This window comes from Giraffa tippelskirchi, chromosome 2, assembly GCF_054371585.1.
Source record: "Giraffa tippelskirchi isolate mGirTip1 chromosome 2, T2T-mGirTip1v1.2.pri, whole genome shotgun sequence".
NCBI lineage: Eukaryota > Metazoa > Chordata > Mammalia > Artiodactyla > Giraffidae > Giraffa > Giraffa tippelskirchi.
Window position 1 is genome coordinate 155,413,303 of NC_137276.1, and position 20,458 is coordinate 155,433,760.

Sequence of the window (20,458 nt, forward strand, 5' to 3'; positions counted from 1 at the left end):
TGCCTGCAACAGATCCCCTCTCCCCCTCTCTCCCTCTGCCTTCTCCTCTCTCTCTCCTCTGACTTGCTCTTACACACACTCAGAGGAACCTGACAGAACAGAATCTGTCTTCTTCCTTACAAGATCTCCTCCTCCAGTTCCCTCCTTCATCCTGTACGGCTGCTTCCAGTTCCCGGGAGAGAATCACTGAGCAGCTCGAATAGGTATTTGTATCACCGCATGTGTGTGTGCGTGCTTGTGTGTGTGTGTAGACAGTGGAGAGGGACAATGTCAGCTCTCCCCAGTCTCCCTTGCCAGATGGCTATAATTCTCTGCTCGTCTTCAGGACACTGGCAAAAGGACATCAGTTAACTAAGGACAATACTAAGAAGGCAATTCTAATATCTACACTAGGCAAGAAAAAAGATCCAAAATCCCAAAGCTTGTCTGTCTGCAAACAACCACAGGCTTTTTGGTGAACCGAGCAGCTGGCTGGGCTTGTGAGCTAGCAGCCAGTCCTTCAGCTGGCTCACCACTTGAAAGTGAGGCTTGAGCTTTTTACCAACTCAGACTGTTCAGGGGCCTGATACCGCCTGGGGAGGACCCACCGCAGCCAGAGAGCCTCACACCCCATGGGTGTGAAGAGACCTGGGCCTGTGTACGTGGCTAGACCTAGGGACTGTGAAGAAAAGCAGCACCAGATCTCAGCCGAGCTGAATAAGGAAATTCCTTTCTCCACAACAATGACCACCAGTCCTGAACAAGGAGAGGGATGTCTGGTTATAAAAAGTACAGTTCATTGAGAACCTTTTCTGTGTTAGGCACAGGGCTAGGTGCAAACGTCATCTCAATTACTTCTACAAACTTGAGAGAGCACACTATTGTACTCCTTTTACAGACAAGAAAACTGAGGCAAGAGAGGTCCATAACTTGCCTAGATTATCCAGCCTCTTGTTACTCCTACTGCTGTCACAGCTAACAGTTAACATTTACTGAGCACTATGTGTCAGGTACTGTTCTAGTAATGGGTTAACTGCTTTTGATTGTCTTTACATTTGCAGAGCTGAGTAGTACTATTATTCCTGCTTCCAGATGAAGAAACTGCTCAGAGAGTTTAAGTAAGTTACCCAAGATCACACAGCTAGAAAGTGATGGGGAAAAATCTGAGCTGGTATCCACTATGTTGTGCTGCTTCTCACTAACATATTATAGTGCATACGTCATTACAGATACATACCACATTCACAGAGAAACTCAATTTGAGGCGTTTTTTGAAAAGAGCAATTGGAGTCAGAGTTAGCTATAATCTTTCCTTTCTGTTCGAGCGAACTGTGTACTTTGGACTCAGTAGTTAACATCTCTGATCCTGTTTCCTCATCTGGAAAATGGGGTTTGCTATGAGACACAAAGGAAATTATCCTTATGCTTTTTTAGCTGTTCAGTGTACTCAAGAGATGGCTCCCACCCATTCCAAGCAAGGCGACAAACACACGCATTCTCCACACTCTGATAACACTGCTTTGGCACATTTTGGGGAACAGTGCCTTGAATCTTGCTGAAGTTCTCCATGTTCCATTTTTCTCCAGTTTCTCTGTTTTATCACCTTTAAAGGTCAACTTCGCTAAGCTGGGCATTATTAAGAAGCTGTGTTTGATACTGTGTGTGCAAGTATATGCGATGAGGAAATGTTTGAACCTAGGCACTGTTTTAGCAAAATACTGCTTTCTGGTTTAGGCAAGAGAGAAAAAAAAAACCCTTTAAAAGTCCCATTAAGAAGACTCACAGGCTCCTCAGACATCAAATAACTCTCACACAACATTTTAATGATTTAAGTGTAAATGAATCAGAAACACATGGACTGCATTTCTCTTGGAATATACAAGCATTTTAAAACCAAGAGAGGAAGAACTTGGCACGAAGCACCCTGCGCCATGCAGAGGGCCCTGCCCACTAAAGACGTTCCCTCCATTAGTACTGCAGATGAGCTGGTCCTCTCCTGATTTAGGGCACATCCAGGGAAATGCAGTCATTTATTCTGGGCAGAGAGGGGAGAGTTTGGGAGGGAAAGCCATCAGCTTCTCCTTGTAAAGTGTCACAGAGCCACTGAGCCTCCCAGAATAATTTCCTGACTATGTTTTTTTAAGGCTGCCAACGCTCAATGGGAGGCATTTGAAATATGTTCCGAGCCAAAGTTCTGCCAATACACAGCAGAGATGATATGTGCTTCCTTGGGAGTTAGCCAAGGCTCAGATGGAATCTGCATGAAAACTGTGTGGCTCCGGACTGATCTGGCCTGGATTCAGGGCAATTTCCCATTGTGTGGGGCTGTACTGATGATACCGTCCTGATCTTTTGATAAGAACGTCCTGGAGCAACATGAATAAATCATGAAGAGTGGGAGGAATGGAAAAGACAGTGGTCTAGGAATAGACTCAAACATGGGTAACTCATATGTGACCTTGGGCAAGTCATCTACTTTCTCTGCTGCAGGAGGGGAAGGAGGGACATCAGTTTGCTCTACTATAAACTCAAGGGATAGGAATCCATTGGGAGCATGGAGCATATATATATGTGAGTGTGAGGACTATGAAATTGCAGTGGGGGTGGTGAGGTGAATTGCTAATAATCTGTTAAAAGTCAAAGAGCCCAGAGTGGCCTTCTAATCTTGACACTTGCTTTTATCTGTGGTCATAATGTCATTAGATCACTCAGGATTCAATCATAGGTATTCAGAAAGATAATTTCTAAGAATATTCAACTTGTTTTAAAAAATGTTGATGAAAAGGTTAACATACTTACATATAGGAAACTAACAGTTTGTCGGTTAGAATCATAAAAGTGTAGAATGATGGATGTTGGCTCAACGTCCCGTTTATAGTAAGGGAAATGGATCAGAAACCTACTACTAAGAGAGTAAATACTACAGCATTCCTACAACTAGAACAGGGCTTCATTTACATGTTCTACCAAAGTGTTTATTATATACAACTCTTGAGCACAGACTTTCTGGAATTCCATGAATGCATTGGAAAATGTAAACTATTTGGGCAAAGAATTTTTATTGGCCAAGTGTGAATCCAGGCTTCCTATAGAATATCTAAAAAATGATAAATGGCCCCAAAGACTACACCTTAGAATTAAATTTTGGGTTATTCAATACACTGACTGACAGAATACTGGAAACCCTGACTTTAGAACCTATCAGGTCATCAGAATAATATGGGAAATTAAAAAAATAACAGCGCCTGAGCTTCATCTCAAAAGATTCAAATTAAATGAAGCTTGGGAGGGGCTCTTGAATCTATAATTTTAAAAGCTCCCATGCACAAGTGTCCCGTTTTGGGTACATATAATGGTGTGTCATAATTAATGACATCTTAGATTTGATGTGATATTCTTAGTATCTGCCAGATACCTTCATATACATCATCATATGTAATGTTGTCACGTGTTTCCAGATGAAGACTCTGAGGTTCAGAGAGACTAAGTATGCCAACAAGAGGATCATCAACATCTAGAGGCTTGGACTCTTGGACCCTAAATCTAGCTCTCTTTCCCCTCATCTGTAGGCCCCTGATCCTTCCTGTGGACTTTGAGCATTCATGAGCCATGCTGTCATGTGACTGCAAGGTATTAGGAGAGGGAAAAATATTTATATGCAAAAAATAAAGTAGGCTCTATTATGGGCTGAAATGTGCTCCTCCAAAATTCATATGCTGAAGCCGTAACCCCCAGTATCTCAGAATGTGTTTGGAGACAGGATCTTTAGAGAGGTGATTAAACTACAGGTTGTTAGGGTGGGCTCTAATCCAGTATGACTGGTATCCTTATAAGAGGAGGAGATTCAGATACAGATAACACAGAGGAAAGATGGGGTGAAGAGACAGCCATCTGTGAGCCAAGGAGAGAGGTCTCAGAAGAACAACCTTGATCTTGAACTTCCTTAAAATACCTGCCAACACCTTGAGTTTGAACTTCTAGTCTCCCAAACTGTGAGAAAATATATTTTTGCTGTTTAAGCTACCTAGTCGCTGATCCTTTGTCATAGCAGCTCTGGCAAACTAATACAGACTGTCTAATAGAAGTTCTCCCAAAGCGTAAGCCCAAACCACCACAGTGTCAAGCTAATTTCAAGCACCACATACACAGAATTAATAAATACTGGGTCAGTTAAGGTTTTGTTTGGTAGGTGATAAGAGAAACCTTGACTAGTGCTGAAACAAAGTTTGTTTTCCTTGTGTAGCAAGAAGTGAGGCGGAAGGTGGGCCTGGGGATATTTCCTTTTTTTTTTTCTGTTCTGGCAGTCCTAGGAGGGGTGATGTATCCTAGGGTTAGGTACGTGAAACATTGACCATCTGTTATGGGCTGAATTATTTCCTCCCCAAATTCATATATTGAAGCCTTAACTTCCAGTATCTCAAAATATGAACATATTTGAAGATAGGAGCTTTAAAGAAGTGATTAAGTTAAAATAGGGCTGAATGGACCTAATCTAATTATTAATGTAAGAAGAAGAGTTTAGGATACAGACAACACAGACAGTAGGGAGACCATGAGGGAATGCAGGAAAAGATGGCCATCTGCAAGCCAAGGAAAAGACTCTCAAAAGACACTAAAGCTGCCAACACCTTGATCTTAGACTTCTGGCCTCTAGAACTGTGAGAAAATTAATGTCTTTTACTTGAGTGACCCAGTCTGTGGTATTTCAGTATGGCAGCCCTAGGAAGCTAGTACACCATCTATACTTGCCTTACCTTTGCTTACCTAAATACGTTTGATACAAATTATAGCTGCTATTCATGCATATTAGGTCTCTCCTTCCCGAGAAGTTCCTCAGATGCTAAGACTGCATGGATCAAGAAGATACAACCATAGGACACGATTAATTAGGCCTTAAGAAGCAAATGAATAGCAGGAGTCAGACCTTGTGAAAGGTCAGTGGATTCAGGATTATCACCTCCCTAACTCTCTAGTGCTGTTTCATGACCAATTACTTTTCCAAACTCCTTCTAAATTCCCCTGCTTTTCTATCGTCCTGGCACACTCTACTCATCTCTACTACTGTCATCTTCCAATTTCTTTATCCGATCCTCTGTTCCTTTCATTAATAACTTAGGCATGTGACACTATGCTCACCTCTCCTTCCCAATTCCTCCTGACATCCTGAGTGACAATGGCCTCTCATTGCTTGATCTCATTGAATGATGGTTTCTTCCATTTCACCATAGCCATCTGCTCTACTTATAGCCATATCTATGTCTGAAATATTACCCTTGTGATACCCCATTCACTGACCGCTGTCTCCCGTCTTTCTAAGTCTGACTTCTTCAATAACCCTAGAGTTCAACCTTATCAGGATAGCCAGCCCTCTAACACCATTCCATTTCCAGTCTATCAGATTCTCTTGGCTTTATATCTTTTCTGAATTCCACAACCAATCACTGTCACTCCTTAGTGGATTCTTTTTCTTCTTCTTTTTTTTAACCAGTTTCTTGACTCTCTTCTTACTTCAGAGGAATGATTCTTCATATTTCTGGTAAATCATTGAGAATCTAATGAAAGCCAGATTCCCTCTGTTTGGAATATCCCCAACAACCCCACATAATTCATTCCCTCACTCCTTCAATTCTTTCTGAAAATGTCACCTTACTAGTGAAGTCCTTCCTGGCCACTTTATTCTATTACTTCTATTCTCACCCCCATTTGCTCTCCCCATATCCTGCTTCATTTGTCTTTGTGGCACTAGCCACCAGCTAAGATGGTATTTATTTTTTTATGGGTTTGTTGCTTGTTCTCCACCCCATTAGAATAACACTGTCTACAAGTGGACAAGTATTTTTGTATTTTTTTGTTTACTGCTCTATTCCTAGTACCAAGAATAATGCCTTTGGCTTGCACGAAACAGAACCTTAATAAACATTTGTGGAATTAGTTTTTTTCCAAGAAACATTTAATAGGCACTACTGTTCAAATTTGGGATATAATTTCAGGGGCTTGATGGCTCTCCTAAAACCATGAAGCTCAGAAGCTCAATTGTAACCAGTCTTCTCAAATATTTCTCATACATCCCACTATAGTTTTAAAAATCATTACATACTGATCACTAGCAAATCTACTACTTCTTGAGTCTAAATGTCTTCCCATAGTTCCTCATGCTCAAATCAAATGTCTATTCTCACTTCCACCTCAAGGTTCCATTAGGCAGAAGTCATTTTCTATATCCAACTTGCTCATTCTCTCATACGAACAATGTTCATGAACTACTATCAAATCAGAAATTCAAGCCAGATATTTGAATGTCATCGCTGACTTATTTTTTCCTTTTCTTCTCATCTACCATCAATCAATAACTCCTATTGTTTACATATAAGTATCTTTAAAATCCATCATTATGCATAACATCCATTCCCCATTGCCCTTGCACCAGTGGAATGATTCATTAGTTTTCATTGGATTATTTCAATAACTTCTTATTGGTTTCTTTGCCTTTAGTACCACTCTTATAAGTATACAAGTCTCATTTATTCTCTCCCTTTGCTAGAGCTTTCAGATCCTTCCTTTGCCTAGAGAATAAAATAAAAATACCTTAGAATAGCATTTGAGCCTTAAAGTGTAATGCTGCCATGAAACTGAAGTAGCCTGCGGTGTTGAGCCAACATGTGGAGGACAGCTGCCTGGAGAATGGCCTGGATCCACGGCAGACTTTGCCTAAGTGAGAAAGAAACTGTTGTGTGAAGCCACTGAGCTCTTGGTATTGTCTGTTACTGTAGATAATTTAGCCTATTCTGACTGACACAATACTCTTATATGGGATTACTCTTTCACCTCTGTATTCTCCCCCAGAACCAGCACGCCTACACATCACACTTCAATGTCTAGAACTGGTACCAAACTAGTTTCATATTCCAGATTTTATCATGCTCTCTCATGTCTGTAGGCACTTACATACTTGGTTCTTTTGGTCTTTAATGGTATTTTCTTCCTCATTTGTCTACAGAACTTCCTCTTATTTATCATTTGAAATCTTTCTTAAACATTAGCTTCTCTGGAAAATTTTTCCCAATCATTCAACATGGAAGTAAACACTACCTTTGTTCCTTATACTTAAATTATACTTTAAATTGCATGTGTCAAATTTGTTGACTTGTGTCGTTCTTTCATCACAATAATTTGAGGGTCTGAACAATATCCTTTGTACTTTCAACTCAATAAATGCTTATTGAATGCATAGATGTCTAAATAAATTTTTAGAAAGATATCAGGACAGGTAAACACACCATTAAGTCTATAATCATAAATTATGATGAATGCTACAGAGAAAGAGAACTATGAGAAAGGCTAATAGAAGGGCTTAATTTATGCAAAGTGGTCAGCAAAGTCATGATGAACTGTTATTTAAACTCAATAGGATGAGTATAAGTTTGCTAGTGAAGAGCAGGTGATTTCTCAATGATGGACTACCCTACTTGAACATCACACATGTGGAAACTCCCCATTTTTATAACCCAGTTCATAGAAATAATAAAGATATAGAAATGAGGTTAATAAGTGAACAGCTGCACTCTGAATCAGGAAAAGGAATGACCTATGAATGAGGAAGTGGAAAAGTCCATAAAAGGAGGGTGGTAGATGAGAAGTTATGGCAGTGAGTTTCCCACAGTGGGAACCCATGCTGACCACGTGGGAGGTCTTCATAGTCATGCCGGGGCTGACAAGACTATGTGAAGTCACTGGGAAAGGAGTGAGAATCACCACCACAGAAAAACTGCCAAACAAGAGTCAACAAATATTTTTCAAAGCCTGTATATGGAAAAGTGATACTAAACTCAATAAGGAAAAGATTTCATGAAAGAAAATAGTTAATAGAACCACAAGAACAGGATTTTAAAATAAACTGTCTCCAGAAAGTTAAAGGAGGGGATATCATCTATGAGACAAGGAGAAAGATTTGAAATAAGAACAGGTTGAAATGCAAAAAAGAAGCAACTGGAGAATTAATGAAATTAAAGTAACAATTTTGCATTTATTAAATGTTTATTGAAATTAAAAAATAAGATCCAACTGTAAGTATAAATACCTGAATGGCTACAAATGAAAAATTAATTAATGATTTGAAAAATCAAGCTGAAGAATTCTCTCAGATAAAGAGAATTGAAGTATAGAAAAAAATAAAGGGATATAGATTCTGAAGTTCTTACGTATGTCTAATAGAATTTTCTTTAAAAATTAAATAAAGAGGGGAAATGTGAAACAATCTTTGATGATATATTGGCCTTAATTTTCCCAGAATTGAGGAAAGACAAGAATTCTAAGACTGAAAAGATCTACCAAGGCCCAAGTGAGATGTTTACATAAAATTAGACTTAGATTCCTTGTCATGAAAGGTCAATGTATTAAGAATAAAATAAGAATCTTAAAATTACCAATTTTTAAGAGAAAAAATGAAATTAGATTATCATTCAGACATTTTCACCAGCCACCTGGAAACAAAACGGAAATAGAGAAAGTCCAAATGTGAAAAAAGAAAATACCTTTAAATTTATCATTTTTTTACTAGCTGAAGGATTATGTAAGTGAAGCTGAAATAATGAAGACATTTTCAGACTCTAAAAAGCCTACCATTTGCAGGCCCTTTCAGAAAGAGTTACTGGAGGATGTTGGAGCTGGTTAGCGTTGGTGAAATTGTGGAGAAATAAGCACACTAGAACTTTGGTGTCTCAGACGGTAAAGAATCCGCCTGCAGTGCAGGAGACCCGGGTTCGATCCCTGGTTTGGGAAGATCCCCTGGAGTAGGAAATGGCAACTGACTCCAGTATTCTTGCCTGGAGAATTCCATGGACTGTGTAGTCCATGGGATCGCAAAGAATTGGACATGACTGAACGACTAACACTTTCAACACTTTCAAGTACACGCGTATCATGCTTGTCAGAACATAAAGTGGCCTGGCTACTTGGAATACAATCTGGGGATATTAACAAAATAAAAATAGGCATATCCTACAAACCAATAATCTTACCTCAAGATATCTGTCTTAGAGAAACTTCCATTTGCAAACATATTTATCATAGCATTATTTGTCAAGGTGAAAAACGGGCTTCAGTGAAGTAATGGCTAAATATGATAAAGTCATACTATGGAACACAAAGCAACAATAAGAAGGGATATGAAAGATCTATTGATATATGCATCAATCTGGATCTATCTCTAAGATTTACTGTTAGGTGAAATGGGCAGGTTGAAGAATGGTATGTGCATTAGGATACTATTTAATGAAAAAGCAATAGGTTCAACACACAATACATATTTTGCTCATATCATAGATATCTTGCATATATTTTCCATACATAACTGAAAAAAATGGAAGGAAATAAATCACAAACAACTAGTTACTTGTGTGGAGGATGTGGTGAGAGGCTTTATTCATATTTATAATAAGCAAAACTTTTAGTGACTGATCAGGGCTGTTTAAGCAGGGGATTTTAAGGGTAAAAGAGGACTCTGGGTATTGTGAGGAAAATGGATTTGGAAGCCAGTTTGGAGTCTGTTGCAGTACTTGGGACCATTAGGCACTCTTGGGCACAGAGCCTGGGGCCTGTGAAGATGTTTTAATTTCTTTTAAAATCAGAATTAAAAAATAAAATAATAATGGATATATAATAAAGAATCCAGTTATTTTTGTAGCAATGCAACACTAAAATATAACGTTAGTTTATTTATTTATATTTTTGTGAATAAAGCCCAGATTAGGAGAGAGAATGCCTAGATGGATCAGACTGGTGGTGGTGAACATGGAACCCAGAGGATAAAGACAAAATACATTTTGTCTTTCAGAAAAGCCTGAACCTGGCTGTAAATTAAGAGTGAGGAACTGAGGGAGAGGAAGACAGCAAAGACAACTCCCAGAATTCTGACTCAAGATTGTGTTGTTGCCACTTACTGAGATGGGCGAAGAGTGGCAGGGCGTGAGCGGGGGGTCAGGGTGTAAGGGGACTTGCATGCCACACTAGATGCAGAAAACCTACTAGGCAGGCTGGGGATCTTCTCAACTCTGGATAAATGAGAGAGTCATGTGGGGAGCTTGAAAAATTCATATTTCTGCCATAGCTCCCAGACTTGATCCTATCCAAAATCTTGAAAGGGTTGAGGAACACTGACATTTTAGGCCAGAGAAAGGCAAGGTTTTTAAATGGAGAATGACATGATCAGATAGTGTTTGTTTTGTTTTTAAATTCATATTTGATAGCAGTAATGAGTTTGCAACAGATTGGAGGATAATCAGGAACTACAATACCTAACAAACCCAGGCTGCCTGCTTCTCAGCCACTCCCAGGCTAGGGGAAATTTAATGAAACTAAGGAAAGGAAAGGAAAGTGAAGTCGCTCAGTCGTGTCCGACTCTTTGCGACCCCATGGACTGTAGCTGACCAGGCTCCTCCATCCATAGGATTTTCCATGCAAGAGTACTGGAGTGGGTTACCATTTCCTTCTCCAGAGGATCTTCCTGACCCAGGGATCGAACCCAGATCTCCCATATTGCAGGCAGATGCTTTACCATCTGCGCCACCAGGGAAGCCTGGTGGAACTAAACGGAACTAAAGCTGTTTGGAAAAGAGCTGAAAAGACCTCCTGGCCAGACCCAGCCTGGAGCACAGCTTGGCTGAAGCCCAGGGGCATTTGGAGCACATGGGCCTTGGGGCCATCAGCATTCTCTGGCCAAACCGCAGTGCTAATTTAAACGTTCAGTTGTCACAAAACAGTGAACCTGAACCATAATGACTTTTTACAAGTAGGATTTTAAGACCAACAGTATTTCACAAAAAAAGCATTGCAAGAAAGCCGGCCACCCCTCAGGTAATGATTTTAAAACGGTGGGCTTCAAAAAAAAACAAAACAAAATGGTGGGCTTCAAAATATTTTCGGGCCCCAGATGAAGGGGCTGAAGCAGGAAGGGGCACAGAGCTCTATCTGTGTCTTTACCCATATAGGACTGTGAACAAGCGTGACTCTTCTGCAGACATGCCAGCAGACCCTGATAGTTGAATAGAACATGATACTCAACACTCATCAGGACAGTGAGGGTATTTGGGTAAGCTGTGGTAACTCTCTGGGCCTGAGTTGTTCCGTTTTTCCCCACAAGATGGGAGAAATGATAGCACATTTTTTTACATCTTGTTTCAAGGACACAGTTGTTCTTAAAATCTTTTGAATGAGTGATACCTTTGGGATTCTAAGGAAAGTCGATCTTCTCTGGAGAAAAGTATAAGATTTTCCCACATCTAGATATTTATAGGACTGGTGGTTAATCCTTGGTGAAGTGAAAGTGAAAGTCGCACAGTGGTGTCCGACTCATATGGAATTCTCCAGGCCAGAATACTGGAGTGGGTAGCCTATCCCTTCTCCAGAGGATCTTCCTGACCCAGGAATCGAACCTGGGTCTCCTGCATTGCAGGTGAACTCTTTACCAACTGAGCTATGAGGGAAGCCAATCCTTGGTAATGTTTATAGATCGCCTGAAAAACTCCTGGCCCTTTTGGTAGAGATTCAACCAATAGTAATTGTTATTAATATAATTAGAAATAAGAGTAAGGACCATGATAACCATACAAAGAAAGTGGCCTTCAGGATGGGCCTGAAAAGATGAGTAGGATTTCAACAAGCTGAAAGAAAAACAAGAGCTACAGTAACGGCAAAAATTGAAATAAGACTCAGTGATGAAGGGATTACGCAGAATGAGAAATATTACTGAGACTTAGCGCCATTCCAGGTGTGATATGCATTATTTACTTCAACCTTCACAATGAGGTATTGTTAGAGAATAGGAAACAGAGAAAAGGAAATGTTCTTACTCAGAATTACCCACTCAACTTTGCTCCTGCTTCCTTAGCAAAGAATTGATTATCTTTCTGTCACTACAGATTCATTTGCACTTTCTAGAGATTTAAGCCAATGGAATCATACAGCATATACTCATTTTTGTCTGGCTTCTCTCACTTAGCATAATTATTTTGAGATTCCCTCATGTTGTTACACACGTAATTAGTTCATATGCAATGATTTGCTTATTCATCTGTTCATGGACACCTGGATTATTACCAGGTTTCAGCTGTTACAAATAAAGATTCTGTGAACATTCACGTATGTGTCTTTATTTGGAAAGATGCTACCGTTTTTATTTGGTCCATCTCTAGGAGTGGGATGGCTAGATCAGATTATAGGTGTATGTCTAATGTTTTAATACACTACCAAACACTTCTCCAAAGTGGCTGTACAATTTTGCATTACCACCAATAGTGGATGAGCATTCCAGTTGTGCCGTACTTTTGCCCAAACTTGGTAAGTTCGATTTTTGAAAAACTTTACCATTATCATATACAGGTAGAGGTATCTCATTTAATTTGAGGATTTTACTTTGCATTCCCCTAATGATTAATGCGGAGAAGGCAATGGCACCCCACTCCAGTACTCTTGCCTGGATAATCCCAGGGACGGCGGAGCCTGGTGGGCTGCCATCTATGGGGTCACACAGAGTCGGACATGACTGAAGCGACTTAGCAGCAGCAGCAGCAATGATTAATGATTTTGAGCATTTTTAAGTGTTTTCATTCATGTATCATTTTTGGTAAATTGTTCAAACCTTTTGCCTGTTTTTAAATTGTGGTTTTTTTCTAATTATTGATTTATTTATATATGAGTCCACTGTATATGGGACTTCCTAGGTGGCACTAGTGGCAAAGAATTTGCCTGCCAATGCAGGAGACACAAGAGCCATGGGTTTGCTCCCTGTGTCAGGAAGATCCCCTGGAGGAGGAAATGGCAACCCACCCCAGTATTCTTGCCTGGAGAATCCCATGGACAGAGGAGCCTGGCTGGCTACAGTCCATGGGGTCATAAAGAGTCCGACATGATGAAGAGTCTAAGCACACCACTGTATATCAGATGCATAATGTGCAAATATTTCTCCCTCGTCCACGGCTTGTCTTTTAATTACTTTAATGTTTTTTGCAGAGGAAAAGTTTTAAATTTTGATAAAGTACAAGATCAAATTTTTTCTTCTACAGACCATGCTTTTGGTGTTGTATCAAGAAAATCTTTGCTTAACCCAAATATTCATAATAATAAAATACCATGTACTGGGGGTTTAAACAACAGACATTTATTTTTGACATTTATTTTTCAGTTTTGGAGGCTGGGAAGCCCAAAAGCAAGGTGCCACAAGTTGGGTTTCTGGCGAGAGCCCTTTTCCTGGTTTGCGGACTGCCTTCTTGTGGTGTCCTCACATGATAGAAAGAGAGGGTGTCTTTTTTTATAAGGACGCTAATCTAATCATGGGCACCACACTTATGATCTCCTCCAAGCTTAATTACTTCACAGTTTCCACCTCCACTATCTCATTGAGACATAGGGCTTCAACATACAAATTTTGGGGGATACAAATGTTCACTCTATAACACTAAGGTCACAATAGTTTTTCCCATATTTTCTTTTTTTATTCCCTGTATTTTCTTCCAAAATTTTTAGATTTAGATTCACATTAGGTCTATGATACTTTGATTTACATTTTGGTCTATGATCCATATGGAGCTGATTTTTGTATATTGCACAATTGAAGCTCATTTTTTAGCATTTAGATATCCAATTGTTTCAGCATCACTTGTTAAAAGGATTATCTTTTCTCCACTGATTTGCTTTTACACCTTTGTCAGTTGTCCTTAAGTGTGGATTTGTATCTGGTTTCTCAATCTGTTCTGTTCATCTATTTGTGGATCTTTATGCCAGTACCACATTGTCTTAATTACTGTAGCTTTAGAAAAATCTAGAAATATGTAGTGTTAGCTCTCCTGCGTTGTTCTTTTTCAAAGTTGTTTTAGAAAGAGTTTGTTAATTCCTACCAGAAAGCCTGCTGTGATTTTGATTGGAATTTTGTTGAATCTATACATCAGTTTGGGGAAGAATTGACATCTTAAGAATAATTAAGTGTTCATATTAAGAACATTCAGTATTCTTAAGTGAACACCGTATATCTCTTCACTTACAAAATTCTTTAAAATTTCTCTCAGTAATGATTTGTTGTTCTTAGTGAATAGTTCTTATCTACCTATTGTTATATTTATCTCTAGGTCTTTCATAAATTTTTATTTAATTGCGTTTGACATTTTTATTTTGATTTGATTGCTCATTTCTAATACAGAAATATAAGTGGTTTCTTTCTGTCTTCTGCAATCTTACTGAATTTACATTTTAGTTATAATAGCTTTTTTAAAGATCCCATCAGATTTTTTACATAGATGATCATATCATCAAAAGAATAAAGACGGTTTTACTTCTTTTCTTTTCCTTGCTTTGTTTCACTGGCTGGAACCAAAAGTGTAATATTGCATAGAAGTGAAGACTGAACATAAAAGTTTTATTCTTGATCTTATGGAGAAAGCATTCAGTTTTTGCCATTAAGTTATTTGCTAACTGTGGGATTTTTGTAGTTGTCCTTTATCAGATTGAGGAAGTTCCCATCTATTCCTAGTTTGCTGAGAATTTATACCAGGAATGGCTGTTGGATTTTATCAATTATTTTTTTCCTGCCTTTATTTACTTATTGATTTTGGCCATGCCACACGGCTTGTGGAATCTCAGTTCTCCGACCAGGCAGTGGAAGCACAGAGCCCTAACCACTGTACCTCCAGGGAATTCCATTTTCTACTTTTATTGACATGATCATATGATTTTTCATTTGTTAATATTTAAAATGTCAGTGTTAAAAGTTTACCACGTTAAAAATATGATAAATTACATTGATTTATTTTCTTGACTTCTCCAGAAAGTTAATCTTGCATCAACTCTACTTGGTTATGATATATTAATCTTTTTGTATATTATTGAATTCAATTTTGTAAAATTTTGTTAATAATTTTTTATATATGGTTTTGAGGCCTGACTTTTCTTGTAACATTTTAATATGATTTTGGTATCAGGAAAAAACTGGCTTCAAAGAATGAGTTGAGAAGCATTCCCTTCTCTTCAATTTTCTGGAAGAGTTTGCATAGAATTGGCATTCTTTCTTTCTTAAGCATTTCTTAATACAGTGAAGTTATATAGGCTTGAGTTTCCCCCCTTCTTCTCTTTGGGGAGATAATTTTAACTACAAATTCCATTTATTTAACAGATGAAAGGTTGTACAAGTTATCTGTTTCATCTTGAGTAAATTTTAGTGTTTTTCGAGGAATTTGTACATTTTATCTATTCTGTCTTTTTTAAATTTATTTTTAATTGGAAGTTAATTACTTTACAATGTTGTGTTGGTTTCTGCTTAATGGCGTGGCATTGTTTATCATAGTATTGCTTTATTGTTCTTATAAAATCTTTAGTAATGTCACCTCTTTTATTCCTGAATTTGGTAATTTGTATCTTCTCTCTTTTTGTGCTGATCATTTATTATAGAAGTTTGTCAACTGTATTGCCTCCTTGAAGAGGCTGCGTTTGATTTCATTGATTTTTTTTCCCCCAACATATCTCTATTGCATATTTTTAACGGATTTATCCTCCAGTTCTTTAAAGTGTATCTGGAAAGGTCTTTACCCTTCTCTTGTTTTAAAAAGATATTCTCATGAAGCAAAAGAGTCTGTATTATTTTGAGTGCAAAGAAAGGCATAATTAAAATGACAGTATATATATATCAAGCACTTAGGTTATGCCAACAACCTTCTGAGTTAAACATCATTATTATTTGCATTTTACAGACTTGGAGACCGAGGCTCAGAAAAATTTAAGTTTTCCAATGTCATGTATCCAACAAGCAACAAAGCGACATTCACACGACTCCAGAGTCTCTAATCTTAACCACAAGATAGACAAGATTCTGCTGTCTATCAAGAAAATAGAGGACATATGAGTACACACTCCAGGAAATGCCTCATGCTTATAGTCCTGAGAAAAAAAAACTTAAGTCACTTGGGAGTCATTCCAGACTTTTTCCAGGACAATGGTCTTAACAGGAAACTCCTGGGACCCTGTGAAACCATACAGCTCCCCAGAGACACTTACAGAGAACACAACCAACAAAGTTCCAGGACATAGCTTATTGACCAAAGCCACCCAAAGTCATTCCCAGAGCCTGAGAAATGGCTCCATAAAATTAGCAGCTGGGGTTTGGAATGGGTGTTGGTTCTAAGCAGGCATTTTCCTATGGATGGCTGCACACACTCAGATGAAAAGACAGCCTCGCTGATAGTGTTGGGTCGGGCAGCATGTTCTTTCCTCAAACGTTCTGTGGAAGTAGCATGGACAAAACGAAGAACGCTGGGTCTGCAAACATGCTACCTGAATGAATGGATTCAGATCTAAACCTGAGCATCCCATGTTGCTTGCCTGGGCCAGTTTCCTCATCTATAACAAAAAGACATGAGTGGTCGTTCAGCCTACCATTTGGTGCTACAAAAGTGAGAAGGATAATTATTGTTGTTATGAATATTTTTCTGAATGTTTCAGGATTCTGCACGGAGATACTATGAAAACATTTTATATCACACACTGAAAACTGAAATACAACCAAAAAGGCTGCACCAAGTTAGGATTTGGAACAGAAATTATTTACAAAATAGGCAAAGCTACTGGGCATGTTTTGGTCTTCAATTAAATTCTTTTTAAACTCTGGCTCCATGGTGTAATGGTTTTGGAATTAGTAATAATAAAACATTAGTTACACTGGTGAGTAATGGTTTTATTTAAAACAAGATGAAATGTTAACCCAGTGATGCCCAGAACCAAACATAAGGCCTCTAAGTGAATGTCAGAGGCCAGCGGTGGGGTCATTGGTACTAACCATTAGGTGGAGGGCTGAGATATACACAGCACAGCTACCTGCATCTCACCTCATTGTTTCACCTTGCTGTTTTATCTGTGTCTTAAAATCCTTTTGGAAGCGCTCAATATTGACTCTTTTTTTTTTTTTTTTTTTTTTAACACTGGCGGAGACACTGGGACTCAGAAAAATTGATTTGGTCAAAGTCTCATGGATTGTAGGGGTACAGGGCCCCAGAGGTCATGATAGTGCAGAGAGCGGGATCTGATATCAGGTGTCAGCTGGGGCAGGTGCCTGCGTAACTGGGGAGCATCCACTATGTCAGAATGGGGATAATACCTACTTCAGGTGCTTACTCAGGGCCTGACGCTTACTTAAGTACTAAATAAAAGTTAGCTATTCTTCTTCATCTCCCACCTCACTTTCCATTGTAGCACATGGGGGTCTTGGCAAACACAAGCACAGCCACAGGCAAGCTCCCACTTCCATAGTCCCCCACCTACCAGGAACGTGCCCCCAACAAACCAGTCTGGAATGGACTCCATTCCGCTCCCCTCTGGGCTTGTGAATCCTGGGCTTTGGAGGTCCTCCCCCAGGGCTCCTTTTCCCCTCTCTGCCCTGGAGAACTTCAGAACTTCAGCCTGGGGCCTCCTCACCTGATTCTGGTGACTTCCCAGGGGTGAGAGTGAGGACGGAGGGGCTGGGGGGCAGTGCTTCATTTCAAGTGGGAAGAGAGAAAGAAAAGGAAAAGCTAGAGCGACCTTCTCTTGAGGGGCTGGTCCTTGCTCTGATCTCTATCAGACTCCGTCCCACCTGTCACCCTCCTCCCAGCCTGCATCTCTTTCTCCTCTTTGGCTCCAGACCTCAGGGCCAAGCTCCCTGGCAAATCTGCATTTTTTTTTTTTCCTGGAACATGGGGCCTGTAGCTTTCTGCTGGGTTTGCAGAGAACCCATGCCAGCAGCAGTATCATCTGAGGACTTGCTGAAGACCCACATTCCCTGAAGGCACCAGGCCTACTGAATGGGAACTCTAGGGGCGGGGCCCAGCAGTCTTTGTTATAAGAAGCTCCCCAGGTAATTTCAAGGCAGCCAACGTGTGAAAATTACTGTTCTAGGGAATTGAGGCAAAAGGAAGCTGAGGACCTGACTATTCAGCTCTGCTTCCTGAGCACAGTCAGAACCTCCCAAATTGTGGTTAAAGAGGATAAAGTTCTCAAATCTCTTCTGAGTAGATAGAGAAGACAGGATATAAAAAGAAATAAGAAAGGAAAGAGTTTTCTCAGCAGGAAAAACAGGTATCTGATTTTCTTGGACCCTCTATTGCTTCTTCAGAGACCACCCATGCTTTCCAACAAAAATCTCTGGGTCTAAGCTTCTACAGCTGCCATCCAAAGAGACACAGGTAGCAAGGGAGCAGTGGCAGCATTCCAAGAACTTTAAAGTTCATGAAACCTTGGGAAGAATCTCAGAGCTCAGCCACCCAATTCTTCATCTGATGCTTGAGTCTCTATCAACCTCTGAAGGGAACTCACTCCCATTCAAAAGCCTTGATAACTCAGGTTTCTAGAAAGTTCTTTCACTGGACCCCAGAACGGGGCTGTGCTTTCTTGTTCACTCTGATATTCTTACTCCCCCTGCTCCCACAGGGCTCAATATGTGCTAGTTGATTGAATGGATGGATGAATGAACTAATGAGCAGACATTCTGCCCAGTTTATGTGGTTAGAAGTACAGTCTTCCTATGAAGGAGGGTGGCAGTGGTGTGCCTGGGACACTGTTTCTGTGATCCACCCAGCTAGTGCCTTGCTGAGGGTAGGAGCCCTTTGAACTTGAGATGGATGGGAGAGCTCCAGACTAAGAGGTCCCTGGCACAGGGAGGCGACTCTTTCAAGTGTTGTGAGTGTAAGGGCCCAGTGGCTGCCTTCCTCCATGGCAATGACTTATTACATTCCTGAATAAGTGAAGGGAAATTCAATCCATATGTTCTGGAGTTATTTACACAACACTCGGCAAGTTGCTGCTGTTGTGTAAGAGCCATTTGACGTTGGTGGCATGACTTTCTTCTTTCTGTTCTGAGAAGAGTTCCTGAAGAAAAGCCAATTCTACTGTCCCTGAAGAGGGAGGGGCAGGAGCACAGGGGGCAAGTCATCTAGGGCCACCCTGCAGGCAACTCAGAGCTTGGGGAGACTGGCAGGTCTCAGAGAGGAGGCCGAGGAAAGGGAGACTCCTGCCCAGCTGCACGCCCACATGGGCTCAGCCAGCTGCTCCCGGAACAGCCTCAGTGAAAGATGGGGTGGAAACAGCTTAAGGAGTTGCTGAAGAACAAGGAGGAAAAGCCGATGCATTGGAAAGATGGGGGCATCAGGAAGAGCACCTGTGTTGCATTCTGGTGTAACTTTGGGTAAGTTACTTCCTCCCTCCCAGCCTCAATTTCCCCTTTTGCAAAGTGTGAGGCTACACTCATGCTCCACCATCCTTATGCATCCCGATAGACTATTCTAGGACCCTTTTTTGTGTCTTACTATGAATATTATCTGGCAATGCCTGGATAATATTTTTACCATAATCCTTAGTAAGAAATACATTTCACAGAGTAACTTAGTATACGTAACTGAAACTAAGCTTTCACAAATCAACTCTTACCCTTCCTGCAAGCACCGACACGTTGATCAATGGAAAACAGAAAGAATCCAGAAATAAACCTACACATTTATGGTCAAGTGATTTCCAACCAAGGTGCCAAGGCAATTCAATGAATAAGAACAGCTTTTTTAGGTGGTGGTGGCACAATTGGCTATCCATATTCAAAAATACATACATACATATATGCATATGTACACTTACTGCTGCTTCACATGACACACACAAGTGAATTAAAAATGGATCCTAGATTGAAATATTAAGGGCTAAAAGTAAGTAGTGAACTACGTGTATATGTTAACCACAAGGATGAACCCTCATGAACATTATGTGAAGTGAAAGAAGACAACATGGAAACTAAATACTTTGTGTTTCCATTTATGTGAAAAGGCAAAACCTTAGAGACAGAAAGCGGATCATAGATTTACTTGGGCTGTAGGGCTGTGTGGGGGGGAACTAATAGATGTGGGGGAACTTTGTGGAGTGACAGCAGTATTCTAAAACTGTCATGAATGTTATTCAGCCCTGTAGATGAGCTAAAACTCATCCAAGTGTACACTAAAATGGGTGAACTTTGAAATATGTACATTATAACTCAAAGATATATGACAACTAATAAAATTAAACCCGAAGGATAAAGATGATACATGATTTGTTCAATTGCGTTGTTTTTTGGGCGTGATGAGTTAGTTCTGGACCACCTCTTATTGCCTTATTAGTCTCTCTTCATAACATCCACAGCATCATTGCACATAAATATACTACTCATGAATACTAGTCATTTGAAAAGATTAGATATAGAATGATTAGGTTTATATTGAACACTAAAACTTTTTAAAGAAGTTTATAAGCCTGAGCAAGTCTTCTAACATTATGCAACACCAACAAATGCCATTCAGTTCAGTTCAGTTCAGTCGCTCAGTGGCGTCTGATTCTTTGCGACCCCATGGACTATAGCACTACAGGCTTCCCTGTTCATCACCAACTCTTGGAGTTGCTCAAACTCACGTCCTTCGAGTTGGTGATGCCATCCAGCCATCTCATCCTC

At 39.8% G+C, this 20,458-nt stretch overlaps 1 long non-coding RNA gene across 1 annotated transcript; it reads left to right on the forward strand.

Moving 5' to 3' along the window:
• Positions 1-71: 71 nt before the first annotated feature.
• On the forward strand, positions 72-16,679 carry LOC145523993 (uncharacterized). The gene is made up of 2 exons (XR_014067009.1): positions 72-203; positions 15,711-16,679. It is a non-coding gene; the product is annotated as an uncharacterized LOC145523993 (long non-coding RNA).
• The last annotated feature ends 3,779 nt before the right edge of the window (positions 16,680-20,458 follow it).